The sequence below is a fragment of the Rhodnius prolixus genome, unplaced genomic scaffold, assembly GCF_049639745.1.
Source record: "Rhodnius prolixus isolate KJV_2025 unplaced genomic scaffold, Rpr scaffold_1, whole genome shotgun sequence".
Classification (NCBI taxonomy): Eukaryota; Metazoa; Arthropoda; class Insecta; order Hemiptera; family Reduviidae; genus Rhodnius; species Rhodnius prolixus.
The window spans coordinates 28,607,727-28,619,877 of record NW_027411581.1 but is presented as its reverse complement, the minus strand read 5'-3'; the positions used below and the strand labels follow the sequence as shown (position 1 = coordinate 28,619,877).

Sequence of the window (12,151 nt, the reverse complement as noted above, 5' to 3'; positions counted from 1 at the left end):
TCATAATATTAGTCTTAAAGGCCTTCTCAACGGAATTAAGAACCTAATTCCTCTGTGGGTACGAGTAGTAGAAGTGGTAGAGAATTTAAGTGGTTTCTGTTAGGAAACTTAACATTTTATTGCATATTAGTTCCTACGTTTAAAAAACGAAGTGCATCTAAAGAAGCTAAAATTGCATCTAAATAGTAAAGAATTGCTGCCGCCTCTCTTTACGACACTTAATTTGGTATTTCAAAGATGCGTCTCTCTTCAAAATGAATCGATTACTTAATTTTTTTTTGCAGTAGTACAATTATGATCTGGTCACCAGTAGAAAAATAAAACTACCCGTAAAAATTGAATAGGCAATGTATATGATGGATTACGATTGTTTAAACTAGAATTAATGAAAAAACGTCAATATAAATTGAAAATATAGAAAGTAATATGTAACAGAATATATAAAAAATAATATACATAGATAGAAAATTGAAATAATTAAAATTATGCAGCTAAAAGAGCTAACTAAAAGTTAGTAACACTAGCGAAGCTGGTCACCATTCGCTTGTTGCCATGTTGAAAGTGCGTTTCTAAATTACTAAAGCTAGAACCATTTTCTGATTTATTGAATGTTGATCAGTCCTTCTTCAAAGCTGAAATGGAGCGTCCATATACTTTACTACACCAAAGTTCTAAATTGGATTTAGGCTTGCTCAAGAATTGATCTTGATCTATGTCGGTCCTAAAATAATTCTACATATTTATAATATGATTACTATCCAATATAATATGATTATTGGATACCAATAAAAGAGGCATGAAGGGTGTGCTTTAGATTCCAATTTTCTTTTGAAGTTTCTTTAGCTTTGAAATTGAAAATTTGTAGGACTTCTAACATTTGCTGAAATAACTTTATTTGAGACAAGCTAAGAAAAAAAAGGCAAGGGACTTAAATTACGACAGTAAAAAACAGGTTTAAAACAATTGATTTACTTCAATTAGTGCAATAATAATTTTTATAACGTGTTTTAAGGCTGTTTTAATCTTTAATTTTAATTTTTTGTCCGCAACTGCAACGATCATTAGCGCTTACTAGGTTATTTGATAAATAAACATTTCCCAAATAAAATTATTCGTCGTTTTAAATTTGCAACTGTCGCTTGAATAAAAATAAATAAGAAAAACAAATCCTGAATTTCTTTACAAACTGTAGAGATGAAGCTTTTAAGAATAGGGCGTAGGCCCACACCAACCCGTTAATCTCAAGTTGCTATGTGGGAGATAGAGTATCAGCCAAAATGTACACTGCCTGGACTATATTTGGCGACGCGTGGGCGTCATTTGGCGCTCTTGATCCTTTAGCCTACGTATTCAACGTATCGCCTTATTTATACCACTGGATAAACAAACAAATAATTAGTAACTGCAAACAGCAATTAGCTTTTTAAGAGAAATGTAATAAAGAGTAGCTCTACTTTTTGTTTATGTTTATTTAAATTCAATGTACTAAACATTCGCCATCACCAGAATAAATATTCTTGCTTTTATTGTGAGAATCAGTTTGTAACCAGAACGTCCGTTTGGGGGAGCGAAATTTGCCAAAATATGGTCGTGCATGGTCTTTATTATTGTCAGTATCCTGTGATATTGAAATTAAAATCGGTTTCAAAGGAAATGAGAACAATTGATAAAAATAAAAAAATAAAACATTTATTCAAATGCAATTAAAAAATCTGTACCAAGCAAGTTAAAAATTTACCACTCACTTAAAGATAATAGACAAACCTTAGCTAACATCCAAGATACAAACAACTGAACCTTTTTACGCTTAGCTCATGTCCTCGGCACAGCGGAGCTCTTGATTTCGCACGATCACCATGAATGTCAACTATGTCAACTGCGAGCAATTGGACTAGGAGTTCCAGATTTGCGCTTTAAGTTTAGACCTTCGCTATGTTATCCTTTACCATCGCCAGCCAGAAAGTCTTACGAAGCACGAGATACTGATTTTGAGCAGTTGCCTGAGGGCTACTGGACTACTAACAATTCACTAAAGCCTATGGGAATTGAAAAAATAAATAAATAACAAAATAAGAAAAGGTAGTGGTTGAATTAAGGAAGAAGGGATAGCAAGGAGTTTTTTACTTTTAAAAAATAACGTTTTAAAAGTGCTTATGGCAGCCATAAGCGGCCAAAGCTCTATGAGGCAATGGAAGGCATAGGAATTCCACCCAAGCTTATACGACTCATTAAAATGACTATGCAGAAGGTCAAGTGTACAGTGCGTGTGCACTTTAGGGCCAACAAAGGTCTAAGACAAGAAGACGCACAGGCATGCCTGATATTCATTTTAGCCCTGGAAAAAGTCATCAAAGACTCGTGCATCCAGATGACAGGGACAATATTTTCAAAGTCAGTTCACTTGCTAGGTTTTGCGGACGACCTTGATATCATAGCACGTTAATAAATGCATTTGTGGCCCTACAGAGTACAGCACTAAATATGGGTCTCACAATTAATGTGGCCAAGACCAAATATATGTTCACTGGTGAAGGAGGAGGTCTGCAGGGCCGAAACGTCTCTATAGGCCCTAACACATTTGAAAAGGTGAATGAATTTACTTACCTTGGATCTTAGATAAACTCATTGAACGAGACATTCTCAGAAATTGAAAGAAGAATCGCGGCGGCTAACAGATGTTATTTTGGATTGCTGAAGCACATGAAAAGTAGGCTTCTTTCTAGGCAATCCAAATGTTCTCTGTACAAAACCCTTATTTGCCCGGTACTTATATATGCTTCCGAGACTTGGACCTTAAGTAAGAAAGAGGAGAAGGATCTGCTCATTTTCGAGAGGAGTATCCTTCGGAGAATTTTTGGCCCAGTAAAAGAGGGAGAAGTCTGGAGAATACGAAAGAATAGGAAGCTGTACGCCGAAGCGGATGTTATAAAAGTTATTAAGGCAGAAAGGCTGAGCTGGACAGGCCACCTAGCTAGGATGGAGAAATCTGAGATTCCAAGGAAGGTGTTAGAAGAGACTGTTCCCCAAACAAGAAGGGCTGGAAGGCCGAGGCTGAGGTGGTAGATGGATTGGCGGATGAAGCAAAACTTTTGGGAATTTCCAACCGGAAAGCAGCCGCATAAGATAGAGCAGGATGGTGGATGCTCATTTGGGAGGCCAGGACTTGCCGCGAGTTGTAGCGCCGTAAGTAAGTGGTTGAATTGAGGAAGAAGGGCAGCAAGGAGTAACCTACAGGACACTATACTCACACTCTGGCATTCTATGTACACATTACACAATACCCTAAACTGAACTTATCTAAAATTGAGCCCTACTAGCATCTTAAGAGTGGTAACTGTCATCTTGTTAATGTAAAATTATTTTTTTGATTGACCTAGACCAAGGTCGGTCTAACCTCGTCACTCTAACCTGAAGCTCTCTTCCCATGATCGTTTTCTCATCTTGACTAACCGCCACCTCTCCAGGAAGGTTTTATTATTACTAATTTCCTTATCTCTCGATTCCTCTTTTCAATCGTAGAAGGTATTAACTAGTTTATATGCTTTTTAATTTATATGCCAAATAAAAACAAGGCTTGCATTCTCTAACATATCTAGTCAAAAATATCTATAATAGTAGGAATTTCTTGTTTTGCTTATTTTATTTACACCTTGTAGTATAATATTAAAGTTGACTACTAAGATTTCCGTTTCTTCTTGACCATGCAGTTAATTGAATATAATTCCAAACTCTGTGACCATGGCATTTGTATTACTGGATATCTTAGTGATTAATTGACATCCTATCACTGATTTTGTAAAACTTTTTTTTTGAATTTCTCTTTTATTTTTTTATCATTCTTAATTTCAGTTACTTAACTACTTTGTTTGGTAATGTTTAATCCTTGGTGACTGCAGAATTTACTTCTATTTTTTATTTTATTTTTTTTTAGTTTAAATGCTACTATTAAGAGATTAATTGTCAAGTTTAATGTGGAAGATTGAACAAAATATAATTCATTGCATTTGAGATTTAAGTATTTTGTTTTTTTTTCAATAAATTATTTTTCAAAATAATTCTTCAAAAAGAAGAAAAAAACGCTTTAGCTAGATAATGTGTGGCGGTAATAAATGTATATTTATATAGAATACATTGTGCTTTCTTGCAGGACTTAACGATATTCTTTAACTGTGTTAATGAAAATTCGTCATCACTGTACAAAAAGTAAGCCAAGAGAGAAAAAAAAAAAAACCCTTACTAAACTTTTACATGAAAATGACCTCATAAAAAATATTGATCAGTCTGATAGTACTCGTATGTCGGTCCCTCGACATCCAAACCTTAATCCACGGGTGGGAAATTCTCCGTCTCTCACTTTATACGGAGATTTTCCTATTACAGAAGCTGATACATATTTCATAGATATCGTTTTTTCACGTTCAATACGACGCACCTCTTTAAACTAACTCTCCCTCACGAATCCTTTTCACCTAATGGTGCCAAAATAGCCATAGTCCTTACTACTATTTGATCACTCCTAGCGTTAGAATCCAACTCCCAAAGAAAGCAACAGTACAGTCATCCTATACCATAATTCAGATCTGAAATGCCGATTCGATCCGTCTATTCCCATTTTCATGTCTTCGAACCCTAATTTCGTAATATAAAGATAAAGGAGACCAAATCCTTCTACGTAAATTGTGAAGCACTACTTCCGATCTATCTGAACCACATTCCTTTCTCTCTGGCTGATAGTTTTAACTGCAACTGAACAAACGCCTCATCTAGAACTTTAAATTCGACAAGCAAAGCGACAATAATCAAAATATTACTCAATAAACTAACCATATTATCTAATCCTTACAGCAGAATATCCTACGACATCGATAACTTAACTATGAACGACAATAATCAGATAATTCACAATGTCCTAAAAACCTCACCTGTTCATCACTTGTCCTTTTTTCCATTACACCAAATTTCATTCCAAACTGGCCAAACACTCAACCCGTTCTCATGCATCCTGTCAAATCAAATTATATGATGTATCATCAGCAACTATGATCGAGAAATGTGGAAGATCTGGGTTCAATAGCTAACGTTGCGACTGCTCAAGGATTTTTTGAATGAATAAGACAAAAAAAAAGAAAAGTTTAAAAGCAATATTTATAAAAGAAACTACAGAGGGAAATAAAACTAAGTTCAATTCTTTGAAGTGTCACATATTTTTTAAAGTAAAATAATTTATATTAATAAATAATTTATTATGAGCATAATAATGGGCCTGTTAACTACCTGAACCTACCTAATTCTAGTGAGTGACCTTTGATAGAGGACATCCAAATCTGCATTAATGCAATCAAGTTTATTTTCTTCCCTGGCAATCCTACTTGACACTGGCCGTGCGTAAATTACAAACATCTGCACACACCTAGTGTGCCACTACGAAAAGAGGTGAGTAGAGAAGCCTAAAAACATGAAATCTGTATCACGAATAAGGCCATGGTCTAAAATGTAAACATAACTTTTTTCAGTATATTTTTAACACTTCAGTATTATCCTGACAGTATATATATGTAACATTCCGGATTTATTTAAAAACAAAAAACAAGACAGTTCATTACACCACATTATCACATTTACACTTACTTGTCTTCTGTCATTGTCATAGCTGGAAGTTTTTTTTTTGTACTGCTAACTTTGTCACTTTGTTACGTTTATATTCTATCCTTTATTTTATGCAGTGAATGCAGTTGTTGTCCTTAAATAAGGATATGTGTATTTTGTATATTTTTTGTTTACATATTCTAGTCGTAAAGTTGTCGATATCGATTTTTGCCCCACGCATATTCTGAGCCCCCCGAGACCTCAAAAAGTGGATTTCAGAAATGGACTATGTAACTCAAAGTCAAAATATAACAAATTTGAAAGCCAATTGATATATCCCCTAGACGACCCGGACCTAAGTTTGCGAACAAAATCCTTTAACCGAAATAATTATTTACAAACTGAATTTTTCCACATTTTTTTAGTTTTTACATTGTTCTCGAATCAATCTGAAACTTTTATTTGAAACATTTTTCAAGAAAATTCAATTAAGAAGACTAAGGGGATTGGTAGAGTTTGCTTTAAAGATTCATTTCAGTTTTATGTGATCCTGTATATTAAAGGGTGTACAAAAATTCACGCAAGAATAAATTTTGATAGAAAAACAGTTTTATAATTGAAAATTGCAATTTTTTTTATTGATTCATAAGCTGTACAGTACAGAGCTGTGTACGGAATAGCATGACGGGTAAATAGCCTCCAAGGCTTTGCTGGCCCTTAGAAACTCTTTTGTTGAAGTTCTCCATGACTGTTTTGGATAAATATGGCTGAATTTCGCTGTTACAGCGCTCAATTTCCTCCATCAAGGCGTGGGTGGTCGTGGACTTGTCGGCATAAATCTTAGACTTCAAAAAACTGCAAAGAAAAAGTTCAACAGCGTTAAATCGCATGATCTGGATGGCCAATTCTGATCACCGAACCTACAGGGAAATTACAGGACCAGGAAATGACTTATGCAGTAATTGAATAATTTCTCGGGCTGTAAGGCATGTGGCACCGAACTGTACATATGTTGTCCACATCCACAACTTGGAATTTATGGACAAAAAATTAGATTATGTCGCAATAGCGAGCACTATTAACTGACCAGCCGCATTTTCGAAGTAGAATGCTCCGATGATGCCTCCAGCCCAAAATCCGTTGCAAACAGTGACATGTTGTAGATGCATTAGTTTCTCAACAATCACTCGTGACTTTTCTGAACCACAAATCCACAAAGATGAAAATGAGCCTCATTGCTGTAGTTGCTAAACCTTCTATTTTTTTAAATTAAAACTCATCAATGAAAACAAGTTTTCTTTCGTGCAGCGCTTAATTTTTAATACTTGTCAGCTGTCACGATGCCTTTTTTTTTTGTTTGGCAACACTTCACCACTAAATTCAAATCTAGCGTAAATTATAGGACACCCAATATTATAAAGAAAGGATAAATATGTAGCTAATATTTTGAGTTTGAAATTAATTGCTGATAGCACCACTTTACAGAATGGACTTTTCGCTTTTCCGAGAGTTTTTTTTCAAGTATCTCTTATGATTTCCTCTAATCTCCGAATATATATTGATCAATTACTTTTATATGAAAAATGTTTATAAGAAAAACTTTTGCAGGACATTCTGAAATAAATTTATGCTCTTCAAAACTATGAAAATGCCCGTTATGTGAATTTGCAGATTCACAAACTGAAAACGTGTAAGAATTAAATATGTATCGAAACTGGGGGTTTGAAAATCTTTCTAAATTGGTGCGTCAAGAATTAAGTAAAAAATTTAAGTGTTTTCACTTACTAAAAGTGACTCTTCACATTAAAAGTGACTTTTTTTATGTGGTAATATTCAAATATATAAATGTGCACTGTCGAAAAGAAATCCAAGGATGTTTACCTGTCAGTGGGAGCCATTCAACTCATCTTAAATAATAAATTAAGTTAATCCGAAGTTTACTGTTTGTTTTGTTGCAATAATTAGGCCATTCTCCCTCTAAATGCCAGTTTTAGGTATAGAATTTTTATTTTATTTTTTTAACTTTTCCAGACTTGGATTGCAAAATAAATTGACATTTCAATAAATATTTTAGTGGCAGTCATAAATGAATCTCTTTAAGATTTCAAAATTTTCTGGCTGGAGGTTAGTTGAAACTGCAAAATGATTAAAATATGGTATCCCCAAATACATATGAACTGGAAATAATCAGTGGAAATACTTCATAGACTGGACAGCACAGACGTTCCTAGGTAAACTAACAACTTCGAAAGCTGGGCATTACCATCCTCTCGTATAAAAACAGACAGAAGACGTCTGAAACCGCACGAAATACTGCAACATATCACTCTATTAACATTTGAACTTAGTGTTTTTAATAGATTTATCTGCCCAACAAAGGTGTTTTTAATCTTCTTCAAAATGTTATCTTAGTTACGATGGAGACAAACCAAGATATTATCAAATCGGGTTTTTCCTTTTATTTTCTAGTTGTAATTATTTAGTTATTGTTAACCGATGGTGAACATTTATGATCCTCTCAAAAACAAACTATTAGAAAATCAAATTACTTTCCAAGAAACTAATACCATGAAATTAAAGTAAATTATAATTTGTTAGATAGATATTAATTTACGAATAATTTCTGTACTTATGTACTCAGAAAAAAAGCCAAAATAATAAAAACGATACACACAAGAATGTTAAAGAGAAAGAATTGCAATTGTTTCCAATGTTCAAAGGGTAGATTTACAAAAATTAATTTTTCAATTAATTAAGTTTTCTGAAGTTCATTTTGACATTTGATGTTCACTAAGAGAGTTTCATTATTGATTTATAGAAATTAGCGTTTCTCTCTGGTGGTAATGTTTCAAGGACTCCTCAGCTTCCACTTCACCCCGAAGGAAATTGTTTCGAGGAATTCATCCATCTTTTTCATTCCTATTTCCGATATATGCGATTTTGAGGCCGTACCATACACTGAAATGTAATCTAACAGGAAAACCTCCCTACCACCAGTTTAAATAAGATTTGAGTATTCAATAAGATTTGACGCCTGGAAGTTATTTTCGAGAATCTGAATCATCCATTGGATAAACCAGGTGTAGGCAAAGTTCGGCCCGCGGGCCGCTTGCGGCCCTTTTAACATTTTCCTGCGGCCCGCGGCACAAAACGGCAAATAATAAAAATTTAAATAATAAAATATTTCTAATTTGATGTTAATAAAGTTTGGTAATTTTTGCTAGTACAATTATTGTCTCAATGTTCAAATCTGTTATAAGATCTTTCTTTGTATGATCACACGACTTTTAGTACGCACTTTGACACCAGACAAAGAGTGTTCTCGCCTTCGAAGCTACGGATTTTCGCTTCTTCTCTAGTTATTTATTTTATGGTGCAACAGTTGATGTATAAATGTGAATTCGATCGCATTATTTTTATTTCGTCTGGCTTTTTAAGTTTTAATAGAAAAAATGTTGAAGGAAGATATGAAGCAATTTCATAAAAGTCACTAATGCCCGTTTTATGTTGATTTGTTAATAAATTTTGTTATAATAAATTAACAATCTGTATTATAAATAAATAAAAACAATTAATAAATAAGAACCCGAAATACATATAAATTAATTCATTAATAACCTTCTGTGGCCCTTTAAAGACATAGTATGTAGTATGTCCATCAATGGGATAAACAGTACTCTTCCTGCTAGAAAATCGCATTCATTCTTGATTTTAGCTGCAAATTTCTCCCTCATAGGATCGTTCATCACCCAAAAATTACCTTTAGAGGGACGTTAATGATTTTTTTTTTTTTATGTTTAATTCAAAAGTTTATGCCGCAGAAACATGGGTCTTGAACAGAAGACAGCGCGAGAGACTCCTAGCAGTAGAAATGGATTTTTGGAGGAGATCTGCAGGGTGTTCGAGGCGCGATAAAGTGAGGAATGTTAATATCAGGGAAAGGATGGGAGTGGAGAGAAACTTCCTGGAGGTTAGAGAGGCTAAGGTATTCACATGGTATGGGCATATAAGGAGGATGGGTCCAGAGAGATTGCCTAAGGTGGTGATGGACAGCGAGGTGGATGGCCGGAGGAAGAGAGAAAGATCCAAAAGTGGGTGGAGCGACCAGGTGAAGGAGATTATGGCGGGATATGGTCTGACAGAGGAACAGGCAGAAGACAGGGGCGCTTGGAAGAAGGCATTGACTATCGATGGCTGAAGGGATCACGAATTGTGGAGAACCCTAGAGAGAGAGAGAAAAAAAATTAAAAGTTATTTTTACTCCTAAAAGAATTTTAAAGAAAAATTGTTTACAAATACAAGTTGTAGATTGGTTAGTTTACAATTCATTACGCAGAGATCCTGCACTATAAATGTGATAGATTCTAAGTAGGTTGACCAGAAAATCTACTCCACACTCCAGAAGGGGATTTAAAGACAATTACAGGAATGGCACTTTAATCGATATTCTTTGGATAAATGTTTCAAATAAAAGTTTATTTATTGGAACTAAATTTATACAAAGTTAATTCGCTAAGTTTAAAGAAAAACTTAAAAGGGTTCCTAGAAAACCTTGACCAATCAAAAATCGATTTTGTGAAGAAGTGCTTCTGGGTTATCAATTCTAGCAAAAATCCTTATAATAGCTTCAAAGAACTGTTATTCAAAAGTAATTTCAGTCTTCTGTATTTACCTAAAAAAAACTTTGATAAGCAAGCACCGGAACGTTTATTTATTACTAATTGAAATACCTGACGTTTCTCGTGAGTGTGACGGTTTTTGTAAAGTACTGAAGGGAGTAACTGTTTGAAACATTCCTTTGTAATTTCACAGTCGATTTATTCATTTAATTTTTGTCTCTTTAATAACTTTTGTACGATTGGCAGATTCTTTAACAGTGTACTTTCATAAATTTGTCCTGTTGCTTGTTCGAGTAGAGATAGCCATCTGCCTCCAAGGACACCTTACATCGCTCAGGTTTGCCGGAACATATATTTTTACAACTCGCACAGTTACACAAAACACACTTTTTCTCATCGGAATTAATGGGACTAAAATTAAACAAACACATGGACGGGAACTTTACTAAATAAACAAAAAATAGATTTTTTAAAACTTGGGCACATTCCTTAATTTGCTTTGGCCAATAAGACATAAATATTACAAAAAAACACAGAAATTTATTAATGATTGATCACTTCTACGAATTTTCCCCTTACCTTCAAACTAGGTGAAAAGCCAACAGAACAGAATGACATGAATAATGTAAACGATGCGTTTATTTTAGTTCTCCAGCAGACGGATCTATTCCATTGCTGTACAATACTAATAAATTACTTTGTTGCAGTGTAAACTATCTGTCTGTCTATTTATTTTGGTTTTTAAATGAAATATTGTGAATACAATATTGTGAAATTCGCTTTCAAAAACCATCAAATTCACGGATAACGCCGACTGTTTCAGCCAGTGTGTAAAAACAATTCAATTATTTGTGAGGTTCGGCCAATAAACAAGATGATGAAATGCCAACGTTTCGATATATTTGGTAATTTTTGTACTATATTTCCTGACGTTTCAATCAACTTAAATTCAGCACGCTCTATTTCTGTATGCCTTGACGAAGAGATAAACTATATCGAAATTTTGACATCTTTACGACTTATTCATTGCCAAACCTCACAAATAATTATTACTGATGGCTGATCATAACATTGTAATTAAAATTGAATTTATGTTAATTAGTTTTTACCATTTTTTTCATAATCGATATAATAGTAACATAAAAATCCTAATCTACAGATAAAATCGTTGTATTTTATTTCAAGATCACCAAACTGGATCAATTTCCCTCCTTGTTAAAAAGGTCATGTTCAAGATTTCTGTCTATTCTATTGCTAATATTTCTTATTCATTGATAACTTTTTTTTTTTTGTACTCCATTATATTTTTACTAATACTCGTACAACTCAACGTACACCCACGTGCACACAAAATACTAACGTTTTGCATATCTTGGGTAGTTTTTTTTTTAAATTTTGTTTAATGATACGTTGAATCATCTCGGGTCAAAATAAATGTTTTTTAAACAAACAAAGATAAGTAATTGTTTGTTTTGTCTCTTATAATTGATTCTAGTTGCAAGATTACTAACACTCAATTTTACATCTCAATGTCTACTCTAAACATAATAAATATTACTATAAAATTACAATTCAGTTCATTGTTTTCTTTCGATATCTTCAGTTCTTTAAAAATAGTCTATTCTAATTTGTTTTAAAAGTGTAAATTGCTTTTAATATTTAATCTCAAGAACAGAGACTAATTAACTTTCAGCCAGCTCGAGATTTCTTTCTATCCACTCGTTAATATTTCCTATTTATTTCTAACTTCATTTTTTATCTTGAGTTATTTTGTTGTACTACACGCCCAGAAAGCGTAGCGCTGTTGGATAGTTATCTGGGTAAGTTTTAATCGGGATTCCTTTTGTAATGACAGTTATTGTATTTTTTGCAGTATTTTTCAATAACAATAATATAATAAAAAAGTTAGCTGATTGCTATTGAAATGAATAATAAAAATGTCTTCA

General features: G+C 33.5%; 1 long non-coding RNA gene across 1 annotated transcript; it reads right to left on the bottom strand.

Annotated features, from left to right (window-relative positions):
- Positions 1-697: 697 nt before the first annotated feature.
- Positions 698-5,798, bottom strand: LOC141458388 (uncharacterized). The gene is made up of 3 exons (XR_012460914.1): positions 5,629-5,798; positions 5,285-5,447; positions 698-1,375 (listed from the first exon to the last, which is right to left on the bottom strand). It is a non-coding gene; the product is annotated as an uncharacterized lncRNA (long non-coding RNA).
- Positions 5,799-12,151: the final 6,353 nt, after the last annotated feature.